This window comes from Euprymna scolopes, chromosome 29 (assembly GCF_053919585.1).
Source record: "Euprymna scolopes isolate OS-2025 chromosome 29, ASM5391958v1, whole genome shotgun sequence".
In the NCBI taxonomy this organism is placed as follows: Eukaryota; Metazoa; Mollusca; class Cephalopoda; order Sepiida; family Sepiolidae; genus Euprymna; species Euprymna scolopes.
The window spans coordinates 866,480-886,089 of record NC_136510.1 but is presented as its reverse complement, the minus strand read 5'-3'; positions in this window follow the sequence as shown (position 1 = coordinate 886,089).

The following is a 19,610-nucleotide window of genomic DNA, read 5'->3' as shown; positions in this document are numbered from 1 at the left end:
AAAGACCATTACATGTATCATCCACTCAAAGACCATCACATGTATCATCCATTCAAAGACCATCACATGTATCATCCATTCAAAGACCATTACATGTATCATCCATTCAAAGACCATCACATATATCATCTACTCAAAGACCATTACATGTATCATCCATTCAAAGACCATTACATGTATCATCCACTCAAAGACCATCACATGTATCATCCACTCAAAGACCATTACATGTATCATCCACTCAAAGACCATTACATGTATCATCCACTCAAAGACCATCACATGTATCATCCACTCAAAGACCATTACATGTATCATCCATTCAAAGACCATCACATATATCATCTACTCAAAGACCATTACATGTATCATCCATTCAAAGACCATTACATGTATCATCCACTCAAAGACCATCACATGTATCATCCACTCAAAGACCATTACATGTATCATCCATTCAAAGACCATCACATGTATCATCCACTCAAAGACCATCACATGTATCATCCACTCAAAGACCATCACATGTATCATCCACTCAAAGACCATCACATGTATCATCCACTCAAAGACCATCACATGTATCATCCACTCAAAGACCATCACATTTATCATCCACTCAAAGACCATCACATTTATCATCCACTCAAAGACCATCACATGTATCATCTACTCAAAGACCATTACATGTATCATCCACTCAGAGACCATCACATGTATCATCCACTCAAAGACAATCACATGTATCATCCACTCAAAGACCATCACATGTATCATCTACTCAAAGACCATCACATGTATCACCCACTCAAAGACCATCACATGTATCATCCACTCAAAGACCATCACATGTATCATCCACTCAAAGACCATCACATGTATCATCCACTCAAAGACAATGACATGTATCATCCACTCAAAGACCATCACATGTATCATCCACTCAAAGACCATCACATGTATCATCCACTCAAAGACAATCACATGTATCATCCACTCAAAGACCATTACATGTATCATCCACTCAAAGACCATCACATGTATCATCCACTCAAAGACCATCACATGTATCATCCACTCAAAGACCATCACATGTATCATCCACTCAAAGACCATCACATGTATCATCCACTCAAAGACAATCACATGTATCATCCACTCAAAGACCATTACATGTATCATCCACTCAAAGACCATCACATGTATCATCCACTCAAAGACCATCACATGTATCATCCACTCAAAGACCATCACATGTATCATCTACTCAAAGACCATCACATGTATCATCCATTCAAAGACCATCACATGTATCATCCATTCAAAGACCATCACATGTATCATCCACTCAAAGACCATCACATGTATCATCCACTCAAAGACCATCACATGTATCATCCACTCAAAGACCTTTACATGTATCATCCACTCAAAGACCATCACATGTATCATCCACTCAAAGACCATCACATGTATCATCCACTCAAAGACCATCACATGTATCATCTACTCAAAGACCATCACATGTATCATCCACTCAAAGACCATCACATGTATCATCCACTCAAAGACCATCACATTTATCATCTACTCAAAGACCATCACATGTATCATCCACTCAAAGACCATTACATTTATCATCTACTCAAAGACCATCACATGTATCATCCACTCAAAGACCATTACATGTATCATCCACTCAAAGACCATTACATGTATCATCCACTCAAAGACCATCACATGTATCATCCACTCAAAGACCATTACATGTATCATCCACTCAAAGACCATCACATGTATCATCCACTCAAAGACCATCACATGTATCATCCACTCAAAGACCATCACATGTATCATCCACTCAAAGACCATCACATGTATCATCCACTCAAAGACCATCACATGTATCATCCACTCAAAGACCATCACATGTATCATCCACTCAAAGACCATCACATGTATCATCCACTCAAAGACCATCACATGTATCATCCACTCAAAGACCATCACATGTATCATCCACTCAAAGACCATCACATTTATCATCCACTCAAAGACCATCACATGTATCATCTACTCAAAGACCATCACATGTATCATCCACTCAAAGACCATCACATGTATCATCCACTCAAAGACCATCACATGTATCATCCACTCAAAGACCATCACATGTATCATCCACTCAAAGACCATCACATGTATCATCCACTCAAAGACCATCACATGTATCATCCACTCAAAGACCATCACATGTATCATCCACTCAAAGACCATCACATGTATCATCCACTCAAAGACCATCACATGTATCATCCACTCAAAGACCATCACATGTATCATCCACTCAAAGACCTTTACATGTATCATCCACTCAAAGACCATCACATGTATCATCCACTCAAAGACCATTACATGTATCATCCACTCAGAGACCATCACATGTATCATCCACTCAAAGACCATCACATGTATCATCCACTCAAAGACCATCACATGTATCATCCACTCAAAACTAAAGAAAAAAACAAAAAAACAAAAACAAATTACGTGAACAGTTCATTTTTAACAATTCAGTTTGCTACTTCTGCTAACTTATTTAAATAAATAAAAAACAAATTCATTATTATGAATTTCACATAACAGTAATATTTACTCGCCTCTATATTCATAACATTATAAAACAATTTCGCGTCTTCTTTTGAATATGTGTGTCTAATTTTATTTCTATGTAAAACTTCAAATTTCTACAAGAACTTGAAACTAATGTCCTTTTTAGCATTATTTTGGGTATGCACATAAAAATATTAGCTTGATTATATTTTTCATCCACTTCTAACTATCTACTATTAGAGTAACTTACTTTACGGTTTTTGGTTGTTCTATTTGAAATAAAGAAAACTCAGAATATGAGTGCAGGTAAAGCATAATTCGCAACGTTATTTTCCTTTAAAAAAAAAAAAAGAGAATTTATTTGCCTATGCGAACACATTCATTCTTTTTTATTATACACGTATTTTCAATTCAATTCGATTTATTTGGCAGAAAATAAAACAATCTAGCTTTAATGCCATGTAGAAAAATGGCGATAAAAATGTCCAGAACATGTCCAAATTTACCTTAAATTATTACATTGTTTGTGCATCATTTTACTTGGAAATCTATTCCAAGGTTCAGGGATTCTGATTGAGAAAGCAGCTCTCCTTCGGTTCAATCGAAATCATGTAGTATTCGTGCGATCTTCTTTCTAGTTCACGAGTGAATAAAAGGTTCTGATGTATATGAATATTCCAATTGAGGTGATTGTACCTATTTACTATGCCTCCCCACGGGACAGAGTTAGACACCAGGGTCGTTTTTTAACGTGGAGAAAAGGTACAAAAATAAAAATTGTCTCAGTCGTGAAGGATTTCTCCTCCACCGAAAGAGAACAAGAAATGGAAGTGCAGCATCTGGAGAACAGATGGTGTTTATTTGCTCCCCCACTGAGCAAATTAGGCACAAGGCCGTTTTTAATGTGAGGTAAAAACCAGCTCCCCTAAAAGTAGGCAAAAAGGGGGCACTCTGGTTACCAAAAATAATAATTGTCCCAGTATAGAGGGTTTCCCCTCCATTGACTGGTACAAATTATCTTAAGTGCAGTATCTGCCGGAACAGATACTACACTTTGATCTTTTTATTTATTTGCTTCCCCACTGAGCAAATTAGGCACAAGGCCGTTTTTTAATGTGGAGAGAGAGGGAGGGGGGAGGGAAGGGGGGATCCTGCTCCCGAGAGGTGGGAAATGGGAGCTGGATATTAACTGTGGTCGTAGGGTGATCCCTACCTTGACCAAGTTCAGATATGTGGGGTTACCCCCACATATGGTCTTTGCTAGTCATAGCTGGTCTTTGCTAGCAGCATCTGAAGAACAGATGGTATTTATTTGCTCCCCCACCGAGCAAATTAGGCACAAGGCCGATTTTTAAAGTGAGGAGTGAAGGGGAAATGGGGACCAACTCCCCGGGGAGTAGGGGAGCTGGATAGTGACAATTGGTATGAAGGGTTGCCCCTACATTGACCAAGGTCTTATATGTGGAGTTGCCCCCACATATGGTCTTTGCTTGCAGTATCTGTCGGAACAGATACTACACTTTGATCTTGATCACCGCTAATTATTGACACTCAATGGAGGAAAGGTTAAGCTTTTAAAAGCGGTTATCAAAGGGCAAATCCAATAGACCTTGTGCCATTCGAGTAGCCAGTCTTTGAACTCTCCCTACATACTAAATATCACGGATTAGATATTTTAAAGGTTGTACAATAACTAGAAAAATACCCGTCTCAAGACAGGTAAAAAAATATCTGAACAAAATAGTTTTACATCATTTTCATGTCACCTTATAGAAGAGTAAAATCAATATATAATGATTAAACTTTACGTCTAGAATTCTTATTTAAATTTTGACCAAAATCTATTATTTGATTTTGATCCTAGAAAAATTTCTAAAATTTAAAGCTTATGCTGAAGTGTTCTCCAGAAGAAATTGAAATTCAGGAAATCTTGCTTAATTGCTATCGATCAAATTTAATAGAAATTTTAAATGTGTGAATTTTTTTAATGGGGGAGTAGTGCCAATTTTATGTTCCCCTTAAAACATTTAAAAATATTCCGCAGAAAGTGAAATATGGAGATTATTTATTAATTGGTATCTGATAGCTATTGCCAAATTTTTACAGAAATCGGTTGTATCTATAATTTCACAAACAACTTTCAGACCTATTTTACCCTTTTGCATGGAACTAAATAGAAAAAAAATATTCAATTTTCACCCCAAACAAGACACAGTCTCACTTTGAAGTAGGGGGCTATTATCGGGGATATAAGTTCAGGGAGACTATGAAGGGACATGAATAGCAAGATGCCTGTTCACATTACACTTGAATTTTTGCATGTCAGTATACTTGAGAAAGCAGAATCACGGACAGGAAGTTCCAAAGTCTAGCAGTTCTGGGGAAAGAAACTATTGGAGAAGAAGGCTTTTTTACACCTAGAGATCTCTACTGAGTAGGGGTGTGATTTAGCTGCTTATCGGGTTTGTCGGGGGTATTTACGTCAATGGGGTACAAGTGCTTGTAGTTCGTCAGAGCATTCACATACTTGAAGAACAGGCAGAGAGATCCAATATCTCGTATATGGGACAGCCTATATGACAGTTCAGGACGTATCACGTTGGCGACTCTCTTTTGAACCCTGTCCAGGAGTGAGAGATAAGTAGCTGATGCACCAGCACAAATGTGACAACAGTACTCCATACATGGGCGAATGATGTCCTTATAGAGGTACAAGATACTTTCAGGGGTAAGTAGCTTTATAGCACGGTAGAAAGAACCCACCTTCTTTGCAGCAGCCTTGGCAATGCTCTCAATGTATATATTCCAGTTCATGTTCCCTATGAACGTTAGGCCGAGAAGTTTAAAGGAAGTACTTTCATGCAGTGTGTTCTTGGCCATTGTTATTCGTGGTAGAGAAGTTTTCTTATAATTATTGAAGGAAAAAAGCTTAGTCTTGGCAGCATTGAATGTGACCATCCATTTTTGTCCCCATTCCCCTACAGATTTGAGGCCTTCCTCTAGTGTTTCTGCCATTTCCTTAGATATATGTCCATTTGTTTTCTCTTCATGCCTGTTATAGAGCTTGGTATCATCAGTAAATATACCCATCTCAGAAACAATTTTATCAGGGAGTTTATTTATGATTATCAGGAATAATAAAGGTCCAAGGATAGACCCATGAGGTATACACGCATTTATATCATATTGTTTAGATGCACGACCGCCGAGGAAACCTGGATTCTTCTCTTATTTAAGACGTTTTTCATTACATTATGTATTCTTCCAGTGATACTATATGACCTGATTTTCTTTAGAAGACCATCGTGCCAAACCCTGTTAATAGCCTTAGATATATCGAGGCCTACCGCTGTACCCTCCCCTGATTTTTTCCAGTAAACAGTATATACGTTCAGAGAGTACAGTCTGCTGTGGAACAGGCTTGCCTAAATCCATATTGATTGTCAGTCAGAAGTTTAGCAGCTGTAATGTGATAGACAACAGCTTGATTAATTATGGACTCAAATATTTTGGCGAAAAGCGGGAGGAGGCTAATGGGGCGATAATTTAATGGGTCAGTTCTTTAGCCAGAATTCTTGAAAACTGGTACAACAGAAGCAGTTTTCCAGCAGTCAGGAAAGCAAGATTCGTTAAGGTATTTATTGTAAAGTTTGAAGAGAACTGGAGCAACCTCAGCGGAACATTTATAATAGCACAGCCGGGATGAGATCGGGTCCACATGCTTTTGAGGTTTCTAGGATTTTTTAGTGCATATTACAACTCCTTACGCCTAACAGTTAGGTTCCAAAATTCTTGGAGAAGTTTTTTTATTTTCGATTTATGGTATTTATTTCTCTCCACCACCACCACCACCACCACAAGAAGATGTGACAAAAGTCGAATGCTGGAGATTGAAAAACCAGCACACAAAAGGTGGTGCACTTTTTCATGCAAAATAATATATGCGCATGTTTGCTAACAATAAACTATAATAATAATGATAATAATAATAATAATAATAATAATAATAATAATAATAATGAACCTACTACTACTACTACTACTACTACTACTACTACTACTAATAATAATAATAATAATAAACTAATACCTAACGTGGTCGATACGCTCTAATCAGTTGTTCGTTACAGTTCCAACCTGTCTTGGACCTCCCACGCCATCTATTACCGCCGAAAAGGAACCGAAAAAAAAAAAAAAAAAAAAAAAGAGAGAGAAATAAGAAATCCTGCTCGGCTTTTTTTTGTTTTAACACACGTCGTTTATTACAGTTACTTTTCAAACGATGCCTGTTTCTTTTTTTTTTTCTGTTTATTTCGTCTCCCATGAGTTTAACAAAGTCCCGCCGTCTCGACACCAGCTTAAAAGTTTCTCGCCACCACAAGAACACACGTTCGTTTCGCCCGTCGTACACGTTTCTTCTCCTCCTCACGCTGGTCATAGCCAGCTGATGTCTCGCCTTCGGTTGTACACGTCTATCTTCCCCGTGCAACGCTTTGCTTCTGTCTAATCACGTGCTGTTCTTTTTTCTTTTTCTTGTCACACAAACCCGCGCATACTTCCGAATTTGCATATGTGCTTTTTCGGCTACTGCTTCTAGTATCTTCATAAGCCAGCTATCCTACAGCTCTTGCTGATATTTTCCCACGCGTTCATACGCACTCTGTTACACACTGCCGCCATAATGGCACACAATCTATCAAACTTTGTATCAAGGACGTATCTTCAAGTGTGTGTGTTTGTCGTCGTCTGAAAGGAGACGCTATTCTGTGATTTCCGTGAAATAATCGTAAATCTTGATGACGCACATATTTTGTGGCTTTGTTTACAAATCTGTTCTTTATTAACTTACATTACAATTTGTTTAACTGATATTTGACCCCGTTTTAGATAACTAAGTGCTACTAAATATTCTTTTAGGTTTATTTTTTTAAATCTGATTATGCATATCGAATTTATTTCATTTAAGTTAGATGAAATGTTTACGTTTATAATGTTTCCTCGTGTTGAAAGATCGCATAAAGTTAAAATGGTTGCTCTTTTTCTGAATACGCGGAAATACATTCTTGTGGATTTAATTTCTGAAGAAATAAAAAAGAAAAAAAGAAAAAGAAGATATGGTTTCTGTCGATGTAAACAACGTGTTTGCCAGCGGAACTTTGCTACATGGCATACTATTTTCCAGTGACACCGTTTTGAGTATTCAATACAGTCAATAGATATTTTTTTCACACTTCTCTAACACCGTTTTTAACGCTCATCTTCATTGCTCAATGATCAAAGTTGTTCTACTGATAAAACGTCTTCTGCCGAATTCTTTTATGGATTGTGACGCCGGTTATACTTATATTTGCTCTTTTTTTCATTTAGGTTCTACACGATTGGTAAATATTTGCTTTTTTATAGCGACGACAAAATATTATATCATTCATAATTATTTTTAAAAAATATTTTCAATTCTCGACGTAGTTTTTGTTTTTAATATCACGTCTGTCACGATTTCATAATTTAATCCTTTCTTTTGACAATCACTTTGACTAGGTAACATCGAATTGATTCATAAGTGGACTTTATAAGTAAACAACCTTTTTCCTATTTTTTCATTCTTTTTCTTCATCGTTTTATATATGGCCTAAAAAAAATGAAAAATATCATTTGCTTAAAAATTAACACATTACTTATATTCATTTCAACACTTAAGTTATTAGAGATTATTATTATTAGTAGTATAAAACTTACTTATGGCAAGTAAGCGATAAAGAAACATTTGTATTTCAGACAATAGGGTCATCCAGGTTGTCATTGATAGACGTACACCTAAACAGGATAACATTATTATGGGAATGCCTCAGGGGCCGATGCTTGGATTACTATTATTCCTGATATTCATTAACGATATCCATTGATAATATTGTGTCAGAGATGGGAATATTTGCTAATGATGCAACGCTCTATAACATGCACGGGGGAAGAACGTATATACACAAATCTAAGACAATAGCAGAATCCTTAGAAAATGACCTCCAGATCGGAGTGGAATTGTGCCGTAAATGAACTGTAACATTTAATGCTAGTAAGACTAAGCTGCTCTGCTTTAACAATTACAAGAACGCCCCCCCCCTCAACCACCGATGTCGATGACAAATAGCACCCTGCCTGAGAATTCTTCCTTCAAACTTCTCGGCTTAACATTCACGAGCAATAAGAACTAGAACAAATACATCGAAAACATTGCAAAGGCTGCTGCAATGAAGATGGGTTCCCACTATCGTGCAAGGAGACTACTCACACCTGAGAGTATCCTGTGCTCTACAAGGCCGCCATTCACCCATGTATGAAGTATTGTTGCCACATATGGGCTGGTGCATCTACCACTAGTATTTCCCGCTTGGAAGAGTCCAAAAAAATGTAAAAGGTTCTACTTTGTCAACTAAGCTCCAACCCCTGTCCAATCGCCGTAATGTTGCATCCTTGTGCCTGTTTTACAAATATTTTAATGGAATGTGGTCTGATGAGCTCGTTGCGCTTGTGTCCCAGCGACGTACATATCCCCAACAAATCCGCTTAGCAACATAACCCCTTCACTGTTGAGATCCATAAATGCCAGAAAGCTTTCTACTCTAATAGTTTTTTTCCCTCGAAAAGCTAGATTTTGGCTTTCCCTTCCTGCAACCTGATTCTCTGACTGTACTGACATGCAGAAGTTTAAATGTTACGTAAACCAACACCATGTTAATCTTTCCTAAGCATGGTCCCAAATAGACGCCCCTTAAGTTCAAGTGGTGATGTGCCTTGTTAGGGGTGAACGTGAGTAAATTAAGTTAAATACATGGATTTACATACTAGGATCCTTTTTATAGTTTAGCAGTGTCAACTTTTAGATTATATTATAGTCGCTGATTTTATAGCTTTTCTAATTATTTCCTTCAACTTCTGGTAAAAGTAACACATTCTGCCTGCTTATTACGAAAATACACCCTCCTCAACTGAGTGTGTGATAAAATGTAAATGTGCGTCTCCCCTAGTGCGGCCTCTCTTGACTTTATTCCTGCCTGACGTTCTAGAGTTGAGGCCATTTTCATTAGTAATGGCCAGATGAGTTTTATCCTCTTCTGTACCTCTGCTTCTTCACGTAATCATCGTTTTGTGTTTTTCACTTTTAAATTCTTAATATTTTTTTTTTTTTTTTTTTTTTTTACACAGTGATCACCACTTATCAAGGCCCGGAAGCCACTCAGGGATAAGGGTTATTGCAAGTACATCACGTTAGTGAGGAGATTTTATGAAGTGTTTAATTAGGGGGGCGGTTCATTAGGAATTTGTTAACATTAGACTTGAAGACATCCAAGTTGTAGTCCGGAGGGAAGCAGGCAGACGGAACAGAGTTCCACAGGCGTGCAGTTCTAAGAAAGAAGCTTTGCTCATGAAATCCGCGTTTTGATTTAGGCACAGATATAGAGTGGGGGAAATTTTTCACAGTGGATTCAGCTAGACGGGTGATTTTCGTGAAAGTTTGGCGAGGGGGGACCAGGGATTGGAGTTCAGACGAGCACCTGCCATGAAAATAACGATAAAACAAGGATAGGCTCGCAACGTCTCTTCTGTGGGAGAGGGGTTGCAGGGTAGAGAAAAGGGCATCCCCCACTAAACCACGAAGTCTATTTTGTACTCTGTCAAGGCATGATAGGCTGTTTTTGGCAGCTCCTGCCCAGATATGGCAACAGTATTCCATCCTTGGCCGTACTTGGCTTTTATATAGATAGAGAATTGAATCAGTAGTGAGATATCTTCTGGAGCGGTAGAAGGATCCCACCATCTTTCCTGCGACCTTGGCAACAGACTTGATGTACGTGTTCCATTTCAGATCAGGAGTAAAGGTCAAACCCAGAAGCTTGTCAAAACACGGGGCCTCACCCAGACGAGAGCCATCCATCACAATTGATGCCAGCTGGGGATCAGAGCGTTGATGATGTAAGGATAGGAGTTTGGTTTTAGATGCATTAAAGGTGACTAGCCACATCTTCCCCCACTGAACCACGCGCTCGAGATCAGAGGAGAGAGAATCCGAGAGAACTTCGTCATTTACAGCCTTTGATGTGTTGCCGTAGATGGTCGTATCATCAGCATAGATGTCAACGAATGATTTAAGTATGTGTTTAGGGAGGTCATTGATGTAGATCAGGAAGAGAGTTGGGCCGAGGATTGACCCCTGAGGGACTCCAGCATTTATATTGCAGGCCTCCGATTTTTGTCCATCTACCACTACTCTTATGAGCCTATATACAAAGATTTGAAGTTTAAGCATCCGCATTATTACAACAGGAGTATCAGCATATAATATCCAGATAGATAAAGGCATTTAGATACTTTGTATTTCTCTCTGATATTAGTCAGAAACAACTCTTAGATGAGTAAATAGTTCCATATTCAAGTTAAATAAAATATGTAGTTGCTTATTGAATCGTCTTTCTATCACCTATTGTAATGGAATAATTTAAACCCACTTTTTCCTACATGGAATTACTACATAAATATAGTAGTGGTTATCAAACTTCTTTTTAGCTCGTGAACCATTTTATTGTGTATCAGAATAAGATTCATCTTTTTCAGTAGCGATGGACGATACACGTTGCATTTTATGTGGCAGTAGATACAGTTTCCTTTGTCTATTAAATTGTGGTGCTAATTCCCATTCTTTTCGGAAATCCTTTAATTCCCACAGGGCGGTGGTGCTGCCACATGGTTGAGAACTAAAAGTTAGCACTGATTAACAAAGGTCTTGCTTCGGACATTACTAATATCCATCTATTCATTATTGTATTCCTATTGCAAAATGAAGCAAACAAACTTTCTACTAATCTGTTAGTTGTTCTTTCTATTCGTCAACAACCTTGTCTATTATATCTCTTTATAAACAATACCACACCTTTTCGTTAGTTTCGGCTATTTCTGCCCCGAAAGAAGAGACGCACCTAAACCTCATCGTCAATTCCGACCCCGAGAGCCGAATAACACCCATACCTCACCAATATTATCTCCGAATAGATAAGATACTATAATATCAAAGATTGTACTAACACTAGGAATAGTTTAAAAAAAGGAAAAAAGAAAAACGATAAAAAATTGGAATGAAATGGAGAATAGGTACCATTCAAATGACAGAACCGATGTAAACAGCTAAGGAAAACCTTAGAGTGCGGAAACCAACCAACATAGGCAGTTGACATTGATTAATCAGAAATAAAGGGAAACAAAATAGATTTTCCTGAATACGATTAGAATATAGATAAAACATATTAAGAAAGATACTAAGAAACTGCAATTACTTGAGTAAATATAGCAGAAAAATGACTATAACCTGAATCCTCCTACGCAAAAAATATATTCGGTTGGAAGGGCATGGTGAGTACTGGAATCCTAAACAAGCTTGTCGCATATCAGAGGAAAACATCCGCTGCTACCAGCGAGAACTCAGTGGTATACCGCTGGTAATCGAAAGAAGCAGAGTGTAAACATCTGGGTAGATTTATTATCACTCAGATTCCAGGGAACAGCACCTACTTTCTTTTACCAACAAGTACTCGTGTTAGAAATCAAGTTTATGTAAAATGAAATAGAATAACATTGTGTAAACACAATTAGAAACACACAAGTAATATTACGTGAAATCAAGGAAACTGAAACTATCAGATTCAATAAAAAAGATCACATGATCTACCCTCACCCCTACAAGATAAAACTTTAAAAGGTTGGTATCACATAAAACAGATATGAAGAGTCAAATAGGATGGAAAAGATGAAGTAGAATATCATCATTCTAATGGAAGAGCATGAAGATTCTGAAAAAAGCACTACGGATAATATCTAAGCATTTCTTTATTTTTGTTTTATTTCTACTATATTATAATTGCTTAGCTCTATCGCTAGTTACTACTAGTGATCGCTCTCTACCAAAAACAGGCAGTGTTTCCTTGAATCTGTGTGACAGCTATTCTCCCTAGATTTTCTATATTCAGTGTTTCTCCCTTTTTTCAATAATCATTACTAATCGCTTTTAGTTCTCGCGATAGCTATCATTCACTTGAAATCTGCGGAATGGTGATGGCAATATAGAGTGTTCCGAAAGTCTTAGGAACATTTTGATATTGAATATCCCGAGAACTATTTAGGATATATAAACGTATCTGGAATATTCAGAAAACTTGTTATCTCAAGTTTTTCATGGAATGTTAAAAGGTTGAATGTGAGCACCAGTGGTCACACGACAAACATCAAGCCGACAGTCCAACTCTTACCAAATACGTCCCAGCATTGCATTGTCAACGTTCGCAATAGCTTCTGAGGGTCGTCCCGTTCTCTTAACTGAGTATAAGCTCCCATCCGCCAAGAATTTATCATGCCATCTCACTATGCTACTGTTCTTTAGCTTTTTCGAAATACACGTTGATCAGGTGTCCATGATGAAGTTTTTACAAATTCAAGAACACAAAACGCCTTTTCTGGTAAAGTGAACATCATTACTGGATCTGAAAAGAAATGAAAAATTCAATAACTTTACAAAAAACTGAATTCATTTAGCTTCAAAATGGCACCATATTCATTTTACTACCATTCAATATGGAAAATCTGGGGAGATTAGTTGTCCCTCAGATTCAAGGAAACACCACTTATTGTTGGTAGAGAGCGACCACTAATAGTAACTGATGATAGAGATAAGCAATTATAATATAGCAGAAACATCAGAAAATGAAAGAAATGCTTGGATATTATCCATTGTAAGTCTAGAATTAAGCTGTACAAGTATTTTTAGTATCATTTTTACATTAAGCGCAATTTGTTTATCCTTTCTCTACGTGTGGAACTTCATTCACCCCCCCCCTCATAACTCAGCTCACACTTAATATAATTTGTATATTTTACTTCCTATGATTAATTCTTCTATTCTACAAGTTTACTAAACTCACGATCCGTTTTTAGGCTACATTAGTCTTCTTGTCTTTGCTAATAGTTTTATGTATTTATACGCTGGTGCATTGTTCTTTTTCCGGTATTAACGTTTTGATAGTCGATAAATCTGTGACGAAAATACAAAATGCTTCAGAGTTTTTATTGCTTAAGAGTTCAGCTGACTGTCTGAGGTTTGCACATGTTTTCACGAACGGTGTATTCATTCGGAAAAAGTATAGGTAAAACTTTAAACTAGTTGGGTTATACGTAGTTTGCACCAACTACGAACTTTGGCAGTGTAAATATAGTTCCCTCCAGATTTACGGTTATTAAACAAAATGAAACGAAATTGCAATAACCCTTCTCCCTGAGTGGCTTCCGGGCCTTGATAAGTGGTGATCACTGTGTAAAAAAAAAAAAAAGTTCGATTCTTGCACGAGAGATACGCATTTAACGTTGATTTCGGCGCGACAAGGGTGCATATTAAATTTACAATTTTACTCAGGCAAGTAATAACGAATGATGTACAACAAAAATGTTAAATATACAGAATGGGGGAGGTTGCGAATTGATCGCATGTGAGATGTTTTAGTGCGCATGCGTGGCTCCAATAATTCTGATTATTTTCGTCATTGGAAAAAAAAATTTGTTTTCGATTACTTTTGTATCATTCATTGCATGTATAATCCATTATATCGGCGGCAGAACTTTCTAGTCGTCATTGCTCATTGTCTCATCAATTCACACGGACACACGACATTTCTTTTACAGGGAAGATTTATTAGCTTTAAGAAAGTGCAACAATCATAATTATATATATATATATATATATATATATATATATATATATATATATGAAACGGATTTAAATGATCTTTATTCTTCGACTGATTGCAAAACAGTTTTTTCTACAAACCTGGATTATACATATTTGGATTATTACAAACATTTTGGATTTTAATTTGAGTCAACCAGTATAATTCCGGATTTTTCTTATGGGAGCATTGTCTTCTATTATCTTTTCATATTAATAATACTTAACCTCTCCATATATTTTCATCTTTTTTTTTTAATCCTTGACTTTCAATTTATCCTTTTATTTCATTTTATTTTCCCCCATTTTATGAACTATTTGCACAAAATGTTTGCATTAATGACTAGTTTTTATCTAATGCTGTTTCAATTAATGCCAGTACCAGAAAATTCATAGATTCACTATAATATTCATTTGCTAATATCTTTCCTCTGATGAGAAGAACGCATTTCTTTGAAATTACGTAGATTAAGGAAATTCCAATATATCTTTTTTAATATCTTGCCGAACAATAAATTCATGTAAAATATATATTTTTACAGTCTTAAATTTGTATTCTTATATATATATATATATATATATATATATATATATATATATATATATATATATATATATATATATATATATATATATATATATACTCGGGTTTTTTATTCAAAAGTAATGGACTAATGAATTCAACGAGGTTGTTAGATAGTGCTCAATAAAAAGAGCTGATAATACTTGTTTATTGTTATATAAACATGGTCACATCCTGCTGCTACAAATAGCCACTTGTTTCAATCAAACAACAGATACCATCAAGCAGCAACTTGACTGTTCAAAAGTTCAATGAATAAACCTTTAGCTTTATTCATTGAACTTTTGAATAGTCAAGTCGATGTGACCATGTTTATATAACAATAAACAAGTATATATATATATATATATGTATATATATATATATATATATATATATATATATATATATATATATATATATATATATATATATTAATCCAGGCTTTAGATGTTCAAACGTAGGGATTAATGACTACAATGCGGTTGTTAGATTGTTCTCGATAACAAGAGTAAAATATATTTTTTCTATAGCGTCGAAGGATTCAGGGTCGCCTGACAAAGTATCATTGACAGAAAGAGATAGCATTTTGTAGCGACCAAATGTAACTGTTTACCTTCAAATAAATAAATAATATATATATATATATATAGATATATATATATATATATAAAGCGAAGAATCCTTACATTTTTTGAAACTCTGCGGAATAAGCAGTATCACCTATATATGTGTTTCATTTCCGAGTAATAAATATGTTTAAACTCTTGCTTACGAGTTTCTCAACATTATTTATTAACCCTATATATATATAATTATTTTTTTTACTATAATAATTAAATACCTACAGACACTAGTGTTTCATCCTTTCGGGAATCTTCAGTGCAGGGTGTCACGATTAATACTAGTCGAACGATTCGAACCCCGCATCACGAGACATCTCTGGCTCGATTAGCGAAGACCTAATCCATTCGGCTACCATTAACCGCTTGAAATAACGTCGAATTTTAAACATTTTTAATTTTAAATGTTCTTTACGTCAGCCAGAGAGTGATCTAATCGTTATACGATGATCTATGCATAAGAGCTAAATTGACCGACTTTAATTCAACTGAAAGTGCTCAACGATAAGAAACGAATTTCTTAAAGGGGCTGTCATAATTATTTTTTTTACTATAATAATTAAATTCCAACAGACACTAGTGGGTATATATATATATATATATATATATATATATATATATATATATATATATATATATATATGTATGTGTGTGTGTGTGTGTGTGTGTGTGTGTGTGTGTGTGTGTGTAATGGTTGTATAGATTGGTTTCTCTAGATGTAAATCGAATGTAACTAAAATGTTTCTATAATAAACAAACTATATATATATATGCATATATATATATATATATATATATATATATATATATATATATATATATATAAAGAGAGAGAGAGAGAGAAACGGAGTGACAGATTACATTGAATTACCATGTTATGCTAATTCACATTGGTCGAATGTTCCACACCATTCGGGTTTTAGAGATTTCTGTGACGATTTCGCTTAATGATCTGGGAGACAGAAACCATAACCACGTCGTGTTCTTAACTTCCTCTTACAGTTGAGCTCATATTGATCTGTCAATAATTCTCTCTTCACGAATTTGGAGCTTTCGTAGGTAAAATCTAAGTGCTTAAATTTATATAGGCTAACCTACGCGGCACTAGAATAAACAGTGATCAAAAGAAGAGTTATTAAAAATCTGGTGAAACTTGTTGTCACTTAGTGAATAGCATCTGTTTTTGCCAACGAGGAATCATGGGTAAAGATTCGTGCAAATTGGCGGGCAGTGATTCTCTGATGATACCCAGGATTAACCTCTTGATTGTATGCTTCAAAGACTTAAGTATAAGTTTTAGTAATGAGAAACATTATGAGAAAGTGAGATAATTTGAATATGATTGGATATCTGCCCCCACCTCAAAACTTGAATTCTCGGGGCTGGAGCCTCATACTCCCCTCCATTTTGTATGCCACTGCTTATGTGAGGACCCCTAATGAGTAAATTACAACAATGACGACCATACGGATGTTATTGCTGATACTGACTGAGATTAAAATCTCGACGAACCCGCTGGCAACAAAAAGCAAAAACTATTTATTTCCTTTAATTATTTTTAAAGACGCGACAAGAGATTCAGACGAAACGAAAAGTATATTTAGACCTTTAGCATCGATTATTAATTTACGTGCAACCATGGGTGGAAACCGCGGGAAACGTGGTTATGCCTTCATCACGTATTGTGCCATTCATAATCCTTGTGGTTGTCTTTGTTGTTGTTTTTCTTCTTTTCTTCTTCTTCTTCTTCTTCTTCTTCTTCTTCTTCTTCTTATTATTATTATTATAAAAAAAAACAACATTATCAACATCAGGTCTAATTATGAAGCTAATTATCTTATTTGTTGACTTGCTAATGAAAAAAGAATCTGCCTTGCTTTTGTAGGTCCAGACAAGGGGGCTGCTTGAGTGAAGAGTTCTGACGCCCTCTATGCTCATTTAATTAGCGACCCCCTTTTCATCCAAACTACTCTTAAACCCACCTTTCTCCCACGTTACTTCTAAAGGAAGTAATTATTCCGATAGGAAAAGTCATTATAGGTAGTATGGAATGAATGAGTGGCTGAAAAATATTCTATCATTTATCTTTTAATAATAGGCGTAACCGCTACCAACTATGTGTTAGTACTACCGCTTTCCGTATTTGTACCTGCCACGATAACAGCCAACGGTAGACATATATAGATACAGGTTGGGGAGAGATGATGACAAGGAAGGAAGGATCAAGATTCAAAGACAGACAGACAGACAGACAGACAGACAGATATATATATATATATATATAGATAGATAGATAAGGGAGCGTGTGTGTGTGTGTGTGTGTGTGTGTGTGTGTGTGGTACTTGAGATAGATAGATAGATAGATAAGGGAGTGTGTGTGTGTGTGTGTGTGTGGTACTTGAGATAGATAAGTAGAGAGAGAGAGAGAGAGAGAGAGTGAGAGAGAGGGAGAAGGGGAAGAAAGGTATAGTTTAGTATCTAAGTTTGGAATATGAAAAAATAAAAGAAAGAGATCGAGACTGTGATAGATAAGAATGAGCGATAGATATAGAGACAGGATAGGGTGTTGAGTTAACAATAAATGAGAAAAGAGAGAAAGAAAGAATAAATGAGAGAAAGCGTCACTTTTCTATATTAATAAACTCCGGTATAACAATAGTCGCAATAGGAGAACAACCACACAATTCCCGTGCAGATCTTAAACATTTACTTATTACAACATTTCATAAAGCGTCTTTCACGAAAATATTTGCACATTTTGTTCTCTTTTACGAATTAGATTTATTCTAAATAAACTGTTTCTCTCAAATACATACTCCCACAAAGAAAGTAGCAAACATTTCACTTTCCTATAATTGTGCTTCCTCGTAACTCACACATATCGTGTTATTTCTTTCTTAAATATAATCACTTTTCATTTTTTATTCACACTAATTTTACTCACACTGATAGATTCATATACACTACATTAGATTTTATACATAAATAACAAACTGCTTGGTTTTCACTTACGTTCTGCTTGGCGTTCTGAGTGTAATCGAGGAATAACGGAATATAGGAATGATTTTATTTCAGCAATGTCATCTGGCAATTCATATTATATTTAATCACGCTTCAGCATTGCTGGAATATGTTACAGAACAACTCACAGTATTCACAATGGCGTCTTAACCTGGCACCTATACTCATTGAAAGTATCTTATTAAAAAAATCAAATATTAAAATTGTTTTTCTATAAACAAGAAAAAACAGATAACTAATTTTCATCGAATGCTTTTCTCTTGAAAAAAAAACAAAAGAGCGAATATCGTATTAAGTTTAAAAGACCAACTTAATTGAAACTAAAATAAAAAAAAACTATTGTTATTCTTTTAAATATTATTTATTGAAACTAAACAAAGCAAACAACAGTTTTCATTTTATTGACACAAAATCGAAAGAAGTTTCTAACACACAATTCCTTACTGTTAAAGACTTTTTGCGAATGCGTTTATGTTTTTTAATAAAACCAAAAAGAAACTGCGTACTAGCAGAATTACTTTATTCAATTAATCCTTTATGATCTGAATTATGATGTAGATGATTAAACATATCTATTGTTCGTTTTAGTTTAAAGGATAATGATACTATGATTTTTTTCAAATTGGAAAAATTATCAAGTTCAATAGTGAAACTATCATTGAGGATTTTTATATTTCATAGACTTACCTTCAATCAATCTGGAGGTATCTGACATCTACCCAGATTCTGAACTAATACGTATAAGGCGTGTTTGAATAAATTCCCACTTTATTTATGCCGTTATATTCATTTATTTACGACTGAACGAATTATTTCAATCAAGTCATAATGGGTTAAATAATGACCTGAAAATGTTAAGAAATATTTTGAGGGTTGATATACCATAAAGCAAAGCAAAAAAGTTTTATAATTTGTTTTTTGTTCCAAATTTTTATAAACCTACTAGCAGGAGTGGGGTTACAGCCTTGCCAGGTAAAATATATTTGAACTTATGCAGATATTATATTGTACCTGATATATAATATTGATTTCA